General features: G+C 44.2%; 1 long non-coding RNA gene across 1 annotated transcript in view; it reads left to right on the forward strand.

Annotated features, from left to right (window-relative positions):
- Nucleotides 1-3937: 3937 nt before the first annotated feature.
- Nucleotides 3938-12090, forward strand: part of LOC142784050 (uncharacterized) — a 29330-nt gene continuing 21177 nt past the window's right edge. The window contains exons 1-2 of the long non-coding RNA XR_012888579.1: nucleotides 3938-5769; nucleotides 5906-6008. This is a non-coding gene — a long non-coding RNA (uncharacterized LOC142784050). The remainder of the gene's footprint in view (nucleotides 5770-5905; nucleotides 6009-12090) is intronic.

Genomic DNA, 12090 nt, shown 5'->3' on the forward strand with positions numbered 1-12090 from the left:
CATTACGGTCCAGAAACGCTTAGGATTTGTCTTTAACAATAACGGTAGAGTTGACTGAAAAAAGGTACGTTTTGCAGTTTGAAGGGCCTTGGTGTAAGATGCGGCTGCTAATTTGTAGGCTGACCAGCGTTGCGGCCCAGTAGATTTCTTGGCAGTACGATAGAGCCTGGCTTTCTTGTTAGACAATCGTTTCAAATAACGGGTAAACCAGGGAGCGTTAGTATTACTATAAACGCGCCGCAACGGTATATGTTTGTTGATTAATTGATAGACCTGTTGTTTGAAAGAATTCCATATGTAATCAACGCTTAGTTCTCTATAACGTGGCAGTAAGCTATCAAGAAAAATACAAAGCACCGTATTAATAGCTTCGAAGTTGGCTCTATTGTAGTCCCTGATGCTTTTTATGCGCTTCTGTTTTCTTGTAGCAGGAAGGGAAAGAGCGAACTGCAATACGTCATGGTCGCTCAAGCCGGGGATGTGTGTTATTGACGAAATAATATCTGGGGCAGATGACAGGACGAGATCAAGCAAAGACGATGATTTCGGTGTTACACGGGTTGGCTGATCGACAAGCTGGGATAAGTTAAAAAGGGAGCAAACGTCGAGAAACGATGATGCATCAGCAGATGCAGGTTCGACTAAAGGAATGGAGTGCAGCCATTGAATATTGGGATAATTAAAGTCACCAACCAAAACAATTTCTACTCCGGGATATCGTACCACAATTTGATTCAAACTATCATGAAGACCTTCACGAAAACCGGTAGCAACGGATGGAGACCGATAAGCGGCGCCAAGAATAATCTTATAATTGAACGTTAAGCAGCACCAGATAATTTCAAGGTCTGTAGTTACAGAGACAGCAAAAGATTTTAGCTGGTCACTGATTGCGATTAGTACACCACCACTTGTCCTGTCACTGCGATCACGTCGATATACCACAAAATTTTTGTCACACTGAAATAACTCATCCACCGATATTTTGCTCGTGAGCCAAGTCTCCGTCAGTACGACGATATCGGCTTCAGAATCATTGATTAATGCGATAAGTCTATCCTTCTTTTGATATAGGCTACGGATGTTAGTATACAGAACAGAAACATTGCGCGTACGGCCACTACCCCTCACACTATCCTAGCTACCGTTGGGCTGAATATACACACGTCCCGAACGCGTCGACCTCGGTGATGTAGAGCCAGACGGAACATCCGGAGAGGCAACCGCAGGAAGAGAGGAAACAACTGCACTAACTTCAAGAACAGAATCTGCATCTGCACAGTACCGGTAGTGTTTCCCGTCTGCAATAAGCTTGTTGTGGTGCAGTTTGTACAAAGTTTTCAAGCCTTTGCCGAAGTCAAGCAGCTTTTTACGTGCAATGCGCGTAGAAAGAGAGAAATCTTCTCTTATGTTAAAATCTGTGTTAGTTAGCAAGGATCTTTTTGCATGAATCAGTTCTTTAGTTTTGAAAGAAGAAAATTTAACAACAATGAGACGGTTTTTGTCAACTGAATACTGGCCTATCCGATGTGCACGCGCAATGTCGGTTGCAGGAATTTGCAGCTGCAGTATCTCAGAAGAAAACGAGATAATCTGGCCTTCAGATTCCTGCCAGCTTTCTTTAGGACTGTCTTTAATTCCGAAAAACAGCAAGTTATCTCGCCTCGATTGATCTTCTGCCGCATCAAGCTTTGCGCGTAACGTGGTTATTTCTTCACGCAGACGGCACCTTGGAACATCAGCACCAGCCTGATCTAGCTGGCAGAGCTCAAGACTGGCAGCCTGCTTTTCAACGGCTTCTAGGCGGGTGCTGATATTCGCAACAGTAGATACCATCGATTCATGGCCACGTTTTAGTTCGTCAATCGCCTTTGCCATGCTGGATTGATTAGATTCAATCCTTATACAGCGCTCGTTGGTTTCCTTAACTAATTTCAGTAATTCGTCTGGCATCCCGGGATTTTGCTCGATGTCCCCGCATATCACCAAAAACAATGCACAAAAAGGTTCAAGAACGGCTCCTGGGCATGGAACCACGACAATAAAATGGTTGTCAGACTTGTAGGATTTACAGGTCAGAAAGGAAGGATGACTGACTGAGGATGAGTGTGGACATACACGAATCTAATTAGACTGTTTGAGCTAGAGCTTGCTAAGACGTGTGACAAGTCATCCCGGAAAAGAAGGCACAAACGTAAAAGTTGGTGGGATGAAGAAGTTAAGAGAGCCATAGCAAAACGTCAGGAAGCCTCTAGGGAACACAGACATGCTAAGCAGCGGGGTGAACCGACAGATGATGTTGAAAGAAAATGGGAAACCTTTCTAAGCTGTAGAAGGGATGCATCCCTTCTGATCAATGAAAAGATTAGAAGAAAAGGAACTCAGTGGCTGGCAGAAGTACATAAAAAAGATAGAAATGCAGCTGCGAAATTTTGGAGCCATCTAAACTCCCTAAGAAATGAGACGAGCCTAGAGCAGAGGTTTATAACTACAGCCCAAGGTGCTAGGCTAGAAGGGGACGAAGCTATTGAATATATAAGAACAAGGGTGACAGAAAAATTTCAACAAAAAAGTGCTTTATGCACCACAATAGACAAGGACGAACCAAGTGGTGCAATGGCTCTATTTTCACAACGTGAGTGGGAAAGGGGGAAAGGGCTGAGAAAAGGGTTCCTAGTAGTACATCAACAGGCCCAGATGGCATTCCAATTATGCTGATAAAGACATTAGGTCCAAAGTCTAAGCAGGCTTTGAGAGAGGCAGTGAGCAAACTAATAATCGATGGTGAAGTTCCCGATGGATGGGAACTTAGCAGGATGAGCATGATCTATAAAGGAAAGGGGGACAAAGCTGACATAAACAACCACCGTCCCATAACACTTACATCAGTGGTCTACAGGCTGGCGATGCAGATTATAAAGGAAAGACTGCAGGCATGAATAGAGGATGAGGGGGTGCTGGGGGAACTGGACAATGGGTTTCGGAGACACAGGAGGCTGGAAGACAATCTGTTCTCACTGACGCAGTGCATAGAAATAGCAGAAAAGGAACACAGGCCCCTGTGGCTAGAATTTTTGGATATCAAGGGAGCATACGATAGCGTGGTTCAAGAGGAATTGTGGGGAATACTGGACGCACTAGGCGTGGAACATGTAGTCACTAATCGTTTAAAGGATATCTATAAAGGTAACAAGGTAGTTATGAAGTGGGAAAAACAGGTATCCAAGCCTGCAGAGGTAAAACGGGGGCTTAGGCAGGGGTGCCCCCTGTCACCCTTATTATTCATGATGTACCTACAAGGATTAGAGGCAAAATTAGACGGAAGTGGACTGGGCTTCAACCTCTCTTTATTCAAACAAGGAAAACTTATTGATCAGGCACTACCAGCATTAATGTACGCAGAGGATATAGTGCTAATGGCCAACAACAAGGAAGATTTGCCGAGATTGATGGACATCTGCGGTAATGAGGCAGATAGGTTAGATTCTAGATTCAGTAAGGAAAAATCAGCAGTCATGATTTTCAATGACAACGAAGGTAGTGAGCTTAGAATACAGGAGGTCACGCTAGAGATAACAGATAAATACAAATATCTGGGCGTATGGATAAGCAATGGGACCGAGTACCTGAGAATATACGTGACGACTAAAGGTAACGGGAATGCAGCAGTGATGAAAAATAGGGCACTGTGGAATTACAATAGGTGTGATGTTGTGAGAGGAATATGGAAAGGGGTCATGGTTCCTGGGTTGACGTTCGGCAATGCGGTCTTGTGCATGAGATCAGAAGTTCAAGCAAGATTAGAAATTAAGCAACGTGGAATAGGTAGGCTTGCTTTAGGAGCTCACGGGAATACACCAAATCAGGGAGTACAAGGTGATATGAGATGGACATCATTTGAGGGCAGGGAAGCTAGCAGCAAGATAAAATTTGAGAAGCGATTGATAGAAATGGGGGAGGAGCGTTGGGCTGGGAAGGTTTTCAGCTACTTGTACATGAAGAATGTCGATACAAAATGAAGGAAGCGAACCAGGAAATTGACTGGTAAAATACTTAGAAAACAGCAGGTGGCCAAACCAAAAAGAACTATCGGATAAGAAGAAAGTGAAGGAAACGGAGACTGACATGTAGAGAATGGGCATGATTAAGAAGTCCGCACTAGAGATCTATCGAACCTTTAAGCAGGAAATTGCCAAGGAAAGGATCTATGATAATACTCGGGGTAGTTCCCTACTGTTTGAGGCCAGGGCGGGAGTACTGCGAACCAAGACATATCGGGCCAAATACGAAGGGGTAGACACAGTATGCAGTGCGTGTGGAGAGGAAGAAGAAACTGCCGAACACTTGATAATGTTCTGTAAAGGGCTTCACCCTACAGTTCAGGATGATGGCGCTGAGTTTTTCAAAGCACTGGGGTTTAGGGACCGAGAGGGCAAAATAGACTTTAAGCAGGTAGACTTAACTAGAAGGAGGTTATCTGATTGGTTGCTAAAGTCAAGGCACGAGTGAAAATTAAACCCTTCACTGCAAAGTACGTATCCTCAAGTTAACTATTTAAGGAAAAAATATAAATCTAGTTTTTGGTTCATTAAGTATTACGGCTAGGTGGCGCTAGCCACCGCCCGATCTAAAAGGTACAGCCAAATCTATCCATCCATCCATCGCATTTCTGCTTCAAACACCTAGAGTGGATGTACTAAACTCTCTCGCCACTCACCCTATTGCACTTTCTTGTAGAGGCGTCTTCGTCGGGGCCAAGTTTTCTTTTAAATTGATCAAATACTACATGTTTGCGTACCACTACACATAAAAAACATTTTATTCTTCTAGTGAGTAGTTTTTCTTAAACATGTGCTGCATCATCAACTTTTTGTAATAGTTTTTGCTCCAGCTGACTCGATGTCAGTAGCAGCCTATCGACATCATTATCCTCATTTCAAAGTTTGTGGCGGCCAACGGTTGCGACGGCAGGTAACTAGGTGTTCTGTGAGGTAACGGCTTGCGGTACGTTCGGATGTGTCTCGGACTGTTTCGTTTCGCTGTAAATATTTCGAGCCTCTGCCGACCGACACATTCTTTCTCATTCTGTTTATTTTAACTCGTTCAAATGCTTTCGCGAAGGGAATTTGAGCGACTTTCGGGGAACAAAGGGACCGTTGAAGCTTTGATTGGATGAACACCCGTTGCAAGCCCGGGCCGGTCAGTAGAAACCACTTCAGTTTTTTTAAGGATGGTTGCTTGCGGGGCTAGTTGGTTTATTTCAAGATATGTAGTTTTTTTTGTCAATGACTGCGTAGGCGTCACCGGTGGCAGCGCATTGGAGTATTAAACTTTAAAATTGTTGAACGTCTCAATCTGTAACCGGGAAAACGTGCGTTACGTGCATGGCTTCACGTGGGAACGAGTCGCTGACTCTATAGTTAATTCTGAAATTCTATCACCAGGTAACACCAACCAGGCTGTGCGATAAAAGAAGGCAAATAAATCACCGTCGCCTCGCATGCGTCTTCTTAGCTAGCCCATATATTAAGGCAAAAAACCTACTAGTTAATAGTTTACTGCAGTCGCGTTTGAGAAACATCACATAATTTTGGATCTGGTTTTGATATAGTGTGACAAAGGAAGCGTCACATAAATGATAAATACTTCTTTTTATGCCACAGCCTCCTGGCCCACCTGACATGGAAGCAAATGTGTACAATGGGCAAGGAACCTGCTACATGACATGCCTCGTGAAGAAGCAGCCCTGAGTGATATACGTGTTATGAGGTACCACTACATATATGCATAAAATACTGCTGTTTACTAATTACCTGAGTTTATTTGTTTACTTTAGAACTTTTCATGCATTGATTATGCATTGATTTCATGCATTGATATCTGGTGATGTTACTTGCTTTTCCAGACTGCCATGCAATGACAGGGTGACTACCCCCGAATGTCCACTCTGCAAGCAGGTTGAAACATCTGCATGTCCACTACAACAGGTCATCTCTAACCTCCCACATGTAATGCTGTTTTTGTGAATGTTTTACCGCGCATATCGTGGAGAGCTGCTTTAGATTGACTACAAGCATTGCCTGCCTACGGTGGCATGCAATCTACACTTCAATAATGTTGAAACTGTAACACTATTAGTTAGATTGTGCGGCGCTGCTGAGCTCAACAACACACTGTTTGATCCCAGCCACTGTAGCCATATTTCGATGGGGGTGAAGCGCTAAGACGCTTGTGTGCTTAAGTGTTTGTTCGATTCGCCTGCACCACATGATCCAATTTACCAAGTGCTGCACCTCGCCATTCCTTTTACTGGCGCAGCAATGGCATCTTCTAAATCTTGCCATTCATTTCAAAAAGCGCAGGAGAGGTACAGCACCAAAACTATTTCATGACTTTCCTGTATCTTCTGCTCTGACGGTGCTGGTTTGGTGCAGCCGCTCGCACAGCTTAACAAACAACATAGCATTAGACGTAGGTGCTGTACCCACCCCTATAAATGCGGCGTGTTTTGCCAAGATGTTTGCACCTCATTAAATTAAGTGAACAAAAATAAGGATTCCACCTTGTCGGCACCTTGTCATTCACTTGTGGTGCCGCACCGCTGAACTCCTGCCGCACAAGTTCTGAACTTCTTGTGCACAGCTGTGAACCAGTTCGGATTGGTGCAGGTGAACTAAACTGACCCTTAAAATATGGAAGCTTGAAAATATGAAAAATATGTTAACATAAGCGGTCAAAGCAAATGTTTCGACAAGCATTCTTGTCTCCTATGAGGCTACAATGTCATTTGTTTGAGCCCCTGGAAGCCAGAATCAATCTAAATTTGCCCACTACTGTACGACTCACGATCACTTCATAGTTGACATGTGAATCGTCGGAAATTATTAATTGCACTACATAATGAACACACCCAGAGTGATGGGCATTAACAGGCTTTCCGACATTTAGTTGTGACTTGCAACAGTTTACCAACAACACCCAGAACTGTTTTGTCTTAACTGTGTTTAGCTCATACAAGTTTACAAAAAGATGCACCAAAGCTCATAAGACTACACTCAATTGCTTTAGCTTTGCACATATGTTCAATGGGCTCTTAAAATAATAAATCATAAAAGTGATGAGCAGTTGCGGCACAGCTTCCTCAAAGATGTGAATGCTGGCATGAAGAGCAAGATTGTGTTCATTGCATGTGGTACTGTTTTTTTTTTTTAAACGTTCCAAATTTCTTTGTGCACCTCTGCTTCTGTTTAAATTAAGTTGTCATAACTGTTGTGTCTTCCACTGCGTAGTGAAATTCTGTGCACTACGGTCATGAAAAAAATCTAGGAAATCGCACAGGTCGTTGAAACATACATGATCTTCACTTATCTACAGCCTTACTGCAAGATAGTACGTATTTTAAGTCCTAACCTCTAAGAGTAGCAGGGAGAAAACAACTTCATTTTCAAGCACAAGTATACTGAAAAAGTAAACACAATAACAAGTGTGTAATAAATGTGACCTTTATTGATCCAGTATTCGGACAGATTCACATCATGTGCAACCAATGGATTTCAGGAGTACTTGCTTGCGAGAGAGAACTCAAGTTCTATGGATATGTCTATGCAAAAAAAAAAGATTGTGCTCAGGGCTGAGGAGATAGTGTTATGTAAGAGTACCAACAAAGATGTACAGACAACAAAATTGTACAATGCACACCTGACGCTTATTTTCTTAGAATTGGGCCTTTTCGATCTGTAAGCACACACCTCATAAGTGTCCCTTTAGCATACATGTTCGCTGCATACTTAGCAGACTAGTCATTACCTGCGACGAGAAATTGTAGCTGTGGTAACTGTGCAACTTAACTCTAACAATAAATGTAGCAAGCCTGAAATATTTCTAGGCCCATCCCCTAAATACATAATACCAATGATATGGGCTCACGGCTGAGTATTAAAACTAGTGCCTACTCTTTCGACACGACGCGACATTGCAGAATTGTGAAGTACTCAATGTAGCATTGCAGAGCGAGAAAGATTCAGAAATGCACGCATCCCCAATTGCTTATTTTACGAATTTAGCAAAACTACATTGCTCTAACTGCGCGAGCTATCTATCGGCTATGTGCAAGTTTTCTTCCCGATTCCACATCATGCATTCGCTTCAATATCAACACTAGGGGGCAAGCGCCGCATCTGGCGGCAGAATCAGACCCTTGTCCTGAAGCCACGCTATTAAACTCGAGTGCCGCAACACAATGAGAGCGACGTTCATTCAGCGATTTCGATGTTCACTTATATGCATATGCTTGTTAGCTTTCAAGAGTCTTTACTCATCGGTTGAAAGCTTCCGATATGTATGACTTGTTTTGTTCGGACCTGACCGTATACATTAATTGTACCGGCTTGGACACGCAATAAACGATGCAAACCTTACTTGGTTGACGTTGTTTTTGCCAGTCGAGGCCAGCTAGGTCCCCTGGCGATAATTACAGACGCAAAACGCGATTGGGCAACGAAAAAAAAACAAACAAAGAAAGCAAGCAGCGCGAATCAGCCGTGGGCCCCCCCACCTGCCGCAAAAAAATGCGTCTGTTTATTGATGATGATAATACTACAAGCGCCATCTCGCCTCGCGGTATTGCAGTTCAGTACGCCGCTGCTACGTATTTGCATGTTATTTTGGTACAACAACCCAAAGTTACAGTTTCCGTTTTCTGAACAGGTGGGTGTTCTGTGGCTTTGTTGCCTTTCAGCCATTCCTTCACGTGTTTCCTCATAGGTGGGTTGTGCGCCGCAGCTGCTGCGTCTACGTGCAAAATTTCATATTCGGACATTGGTGTGCGAGGAAGCTTTCGAATTCTTTGTTGCGAGTGCTGCGTCTCGCAATGTCGCGGAACCGAAAACCGCTGACGCTTGAAGAAAAGCTTCGCATGATCGAGGAGGCGGAGAAGCGGAGCGGAGCAACAAAGGCGAGCATTGCCCGCGACCTGAACATTTCTGAGTCCTCGCTGAAAACGATCCTCCCAAAGAAGGACAGCATCCTACTAAATGCGGCAAAGTTCGGCCTGAACAAGAACGCCACGAAAGGTGGCAAATATGCTGCCATGGAGGCGGCCTTCGTTGAGTGGTTGCGTCAGGCCCGCAGTTCAGAAATTGCCCTGGATGGCGCAATGTTGAAGGAGAAGGCGGAGACAGTTGCATTGCGCTGCGGCATTGATGACTTTAAAGCCTCCAATGGCTGGTTGGATCGCTTTAAAAAACGCAGTGGAGTTGTGTACAGCCGCTGCTGTGGAGAGAGCTCGTCAGTCAGCTCCGACACTGTCGAAAAGTGGACTGCATTGCTGCCGGAATCGATACGGCAATACAAGCCGTTCAACGTGTTCAACGCGGACGAAACTGGATTATTTTATAATATGCAGCCAGAGCAGACATTAACATTCAAAGAAGAGAGCTGTCACGGGGGTAAGCGAAGCAAAGAGCGTCTTACTGTATTACTTTGCACTAATGAAGACTGCTCAGAAAATCTTCCTGCCCTCGTGATCGGCAAGTTTGCGAAGCCGCGATGCTTCAAGCAACCGGAAAGCCTGGATGATGGCTGCTATGTTTTCAACATATCTGCAGCAGCTGGACTCAAAAATGGGGGCTAAAAACAGAAAGATTCTTCTTCTGCTTGACAATGCACCATGCCATCCATTAGATACGTCGCATTTGAGAAATGTGAAAGTTACATTTCTGCCCCCCAACTGCACTAGCCAGCTGCAGCCACTTGACGCTGGCATCATCAAGTGCATGAAGCAGAAATATCGGAAGTTTCTGGTGAAGTGTTGGATGGCGGGCATGGATTGCAAGCAGCTGGATAAGAAGTTCTGTGCTTGATGCAATGTACTACATTGCAAGTGCATCGGACGCAATCACGCCAGAAACCATTGTCAACTGCTTCAGGCAATGCGGCTTTAATAGAAGTGGTGCTTGTTCTACCAGTGAAGCTGCAGTGCCTGTTGACGACGAATCAGAGTTTGGCAACCTGGAGCTGCCTGGATCCTTTGCAGACTATGTTGGTGCTGACGACGACGTTGCAGTGTGCGGTGCAGTGTCGCTGGATGACATTATCGAAACTGTGCGTCCTGACACTGCAGGAACTTCCGACGAGGAAGAGATGAATGACACTGCAGAGGCTAGTGCGTCCGTTCCGACGTACGCGGACGTATTGTGCTACGTCGACAACGAAGAAAGCTGATGCATCGTGGCTGGGCAAACTCGCAGAAAAAAATCAGATTTTCTTAAAAAGTGAGAATAAAGATTTGTTCAGACCTCTGATAAAATGCGTGGTTGTCATTTTTTCAAGTAATTTAATCTACCTTCATCGGAGCAGCGTAGATTTGTGCCGCAGACTTACGCATTTTGTGACAACTGTTGTGGGGCAACAACGACCATTAGTGAGTGCCTATATTCTTGGTTTTTCGATTATACGACGCCCGTATTATACGACGATTTTGCGTGGTCCCCTGAAAGTCGTATAATCGAAGTTTCACTTTATAGTAGTTGCCACAAGCAAAATTATATATTATGCGAAGAAAAAATACCTGCGTTACGGAAGAATCCATGAAGCTGCTTTTAGAGATGCATGCAACATTTACTCAGCTTTCTGAATAAACTAATAATCTAACAAACGTTTATTTTTATATTCTCTATCTTGTGATCCCAATTTTTCTGAATTCAATACACTACCGTAGTGCTCAAGTGGTCCGAAGTATAGTGTACTATATCTGAAGTAACACGCCTTCACTGAATTCGGCGGCGAGTTTGTGGGAGCCCCGGCGAAAGATGCCGCCGAGTGCAGCCCGCACGCCGAAGGCGGGCATGAATCAAGGAGGAAACGCACGCGCCGAGAATGTCATTATTTTTCTAGACCCGAGGTTTTACCTAGATGGATGGATGTATCCGGCTTTGTCCTTTAGTTCAGGCTGCGGCTCACGCAGGCTAGCCATAAAGTAAAGTGCTAACGCTATGTGATGAAGGATTGAATCTAACCCGCGCCTTGATAGTAGCCACTGATCAGTCAGCCTCCTCCAGGTTATTTCTACCTGTCTAAGGTCTATTTTGCTTTCACTGTGCCTAAAACCCAATGATTTGAAAAATTACGCGTTAATATCTTGAACTGTAGGGTGAAGCCCTTTGCAGAACATTACCAAATGTTCAGTCGTTTCCTCCTCCTCTGCACACGCACTACATAACGTGTCGGTGCCTTCGTATTTGGCTCAGTACGTCTTGGTTCGCAATACTCCAGTTCTGGCCTCGACCAGCAGAGAACTACCCCGAGAATTATCGTAGATCTTTTACAATGTCCTGCTTGAAAGTTCGGTAGGTCTCCAGTGATGATTTCGTAAGCACTCCAATCTTCCACATGTCTCTCTTTTATTCCTTCACCTTCTTCCTAACCGATATTTCCTTTTGGCTTGGTATTCTGCTGTTGTCGAAACACTTGCTTGACAATTTTCGAATTCACTTCCTCTATTTAGTATCAACATTCATGTACAAGAAGCTGAAAACTTTCCTAGCCCAACACTCCTCTTCCAGTTTTCTCAATCGCTTGTCAAATTCTATCTTCCTGCTAGCTTCCTTGCACTCGAACAATTTCCATCTCATGCCACCCTGTATTCCCTGTTTTAAGGTATTCCTGTGTGCTCCTTAAGGGGAGATGTGGGTCAAAAAAGTCTACTTTTTTTAAAAGTTACCGATTTTTTATTTTCACCTGTTTTGATAATATTAGTACCTCTACTGTTATGAAAAAAATAATACAGGTCGAGACTTAACTGGAAATGCTTTAAAACTTCATCTAAAGAGCACAAAGTGCCTGTTAAAAGGTCGAAAGTGTGCAGTCTTCGAGCACCTTGCCGCCGATAATGCGCCGCCGCTAGCCATTGTTGATCGCATGAATCGAAGAGTCGAGCCTCACTCTTCACATAACAATAGTTTCTCTCGCTGATGCAGCGCAAGAAATAATAAAAAGAATCACTGTTCTGTGCGTTTTTCGAGTGCCGCGACTGGCTTATCACATGGTACGAATCGGGGACCGCCATTGGCCGCTGCGCGCCTGTATGTGCTG

This window comes from Rhipicephalus microplus, unplaced genomic scaffold, assembly GCF_043290135.1.
Source record: "Rhipicephalus microplus isolate Deutch F79 unplaced genomic scaffold, USDA_Rmic scaffold_13, whole genome shotgun sequence".
Taxonomy (NCBI): domain Eukaryota; kingdom Metazoa; phylum Arthropoda; class Arachnida; order Ixodida; family Ixodidae; genus Rhipicephalus; species Rhipicephalus microplus.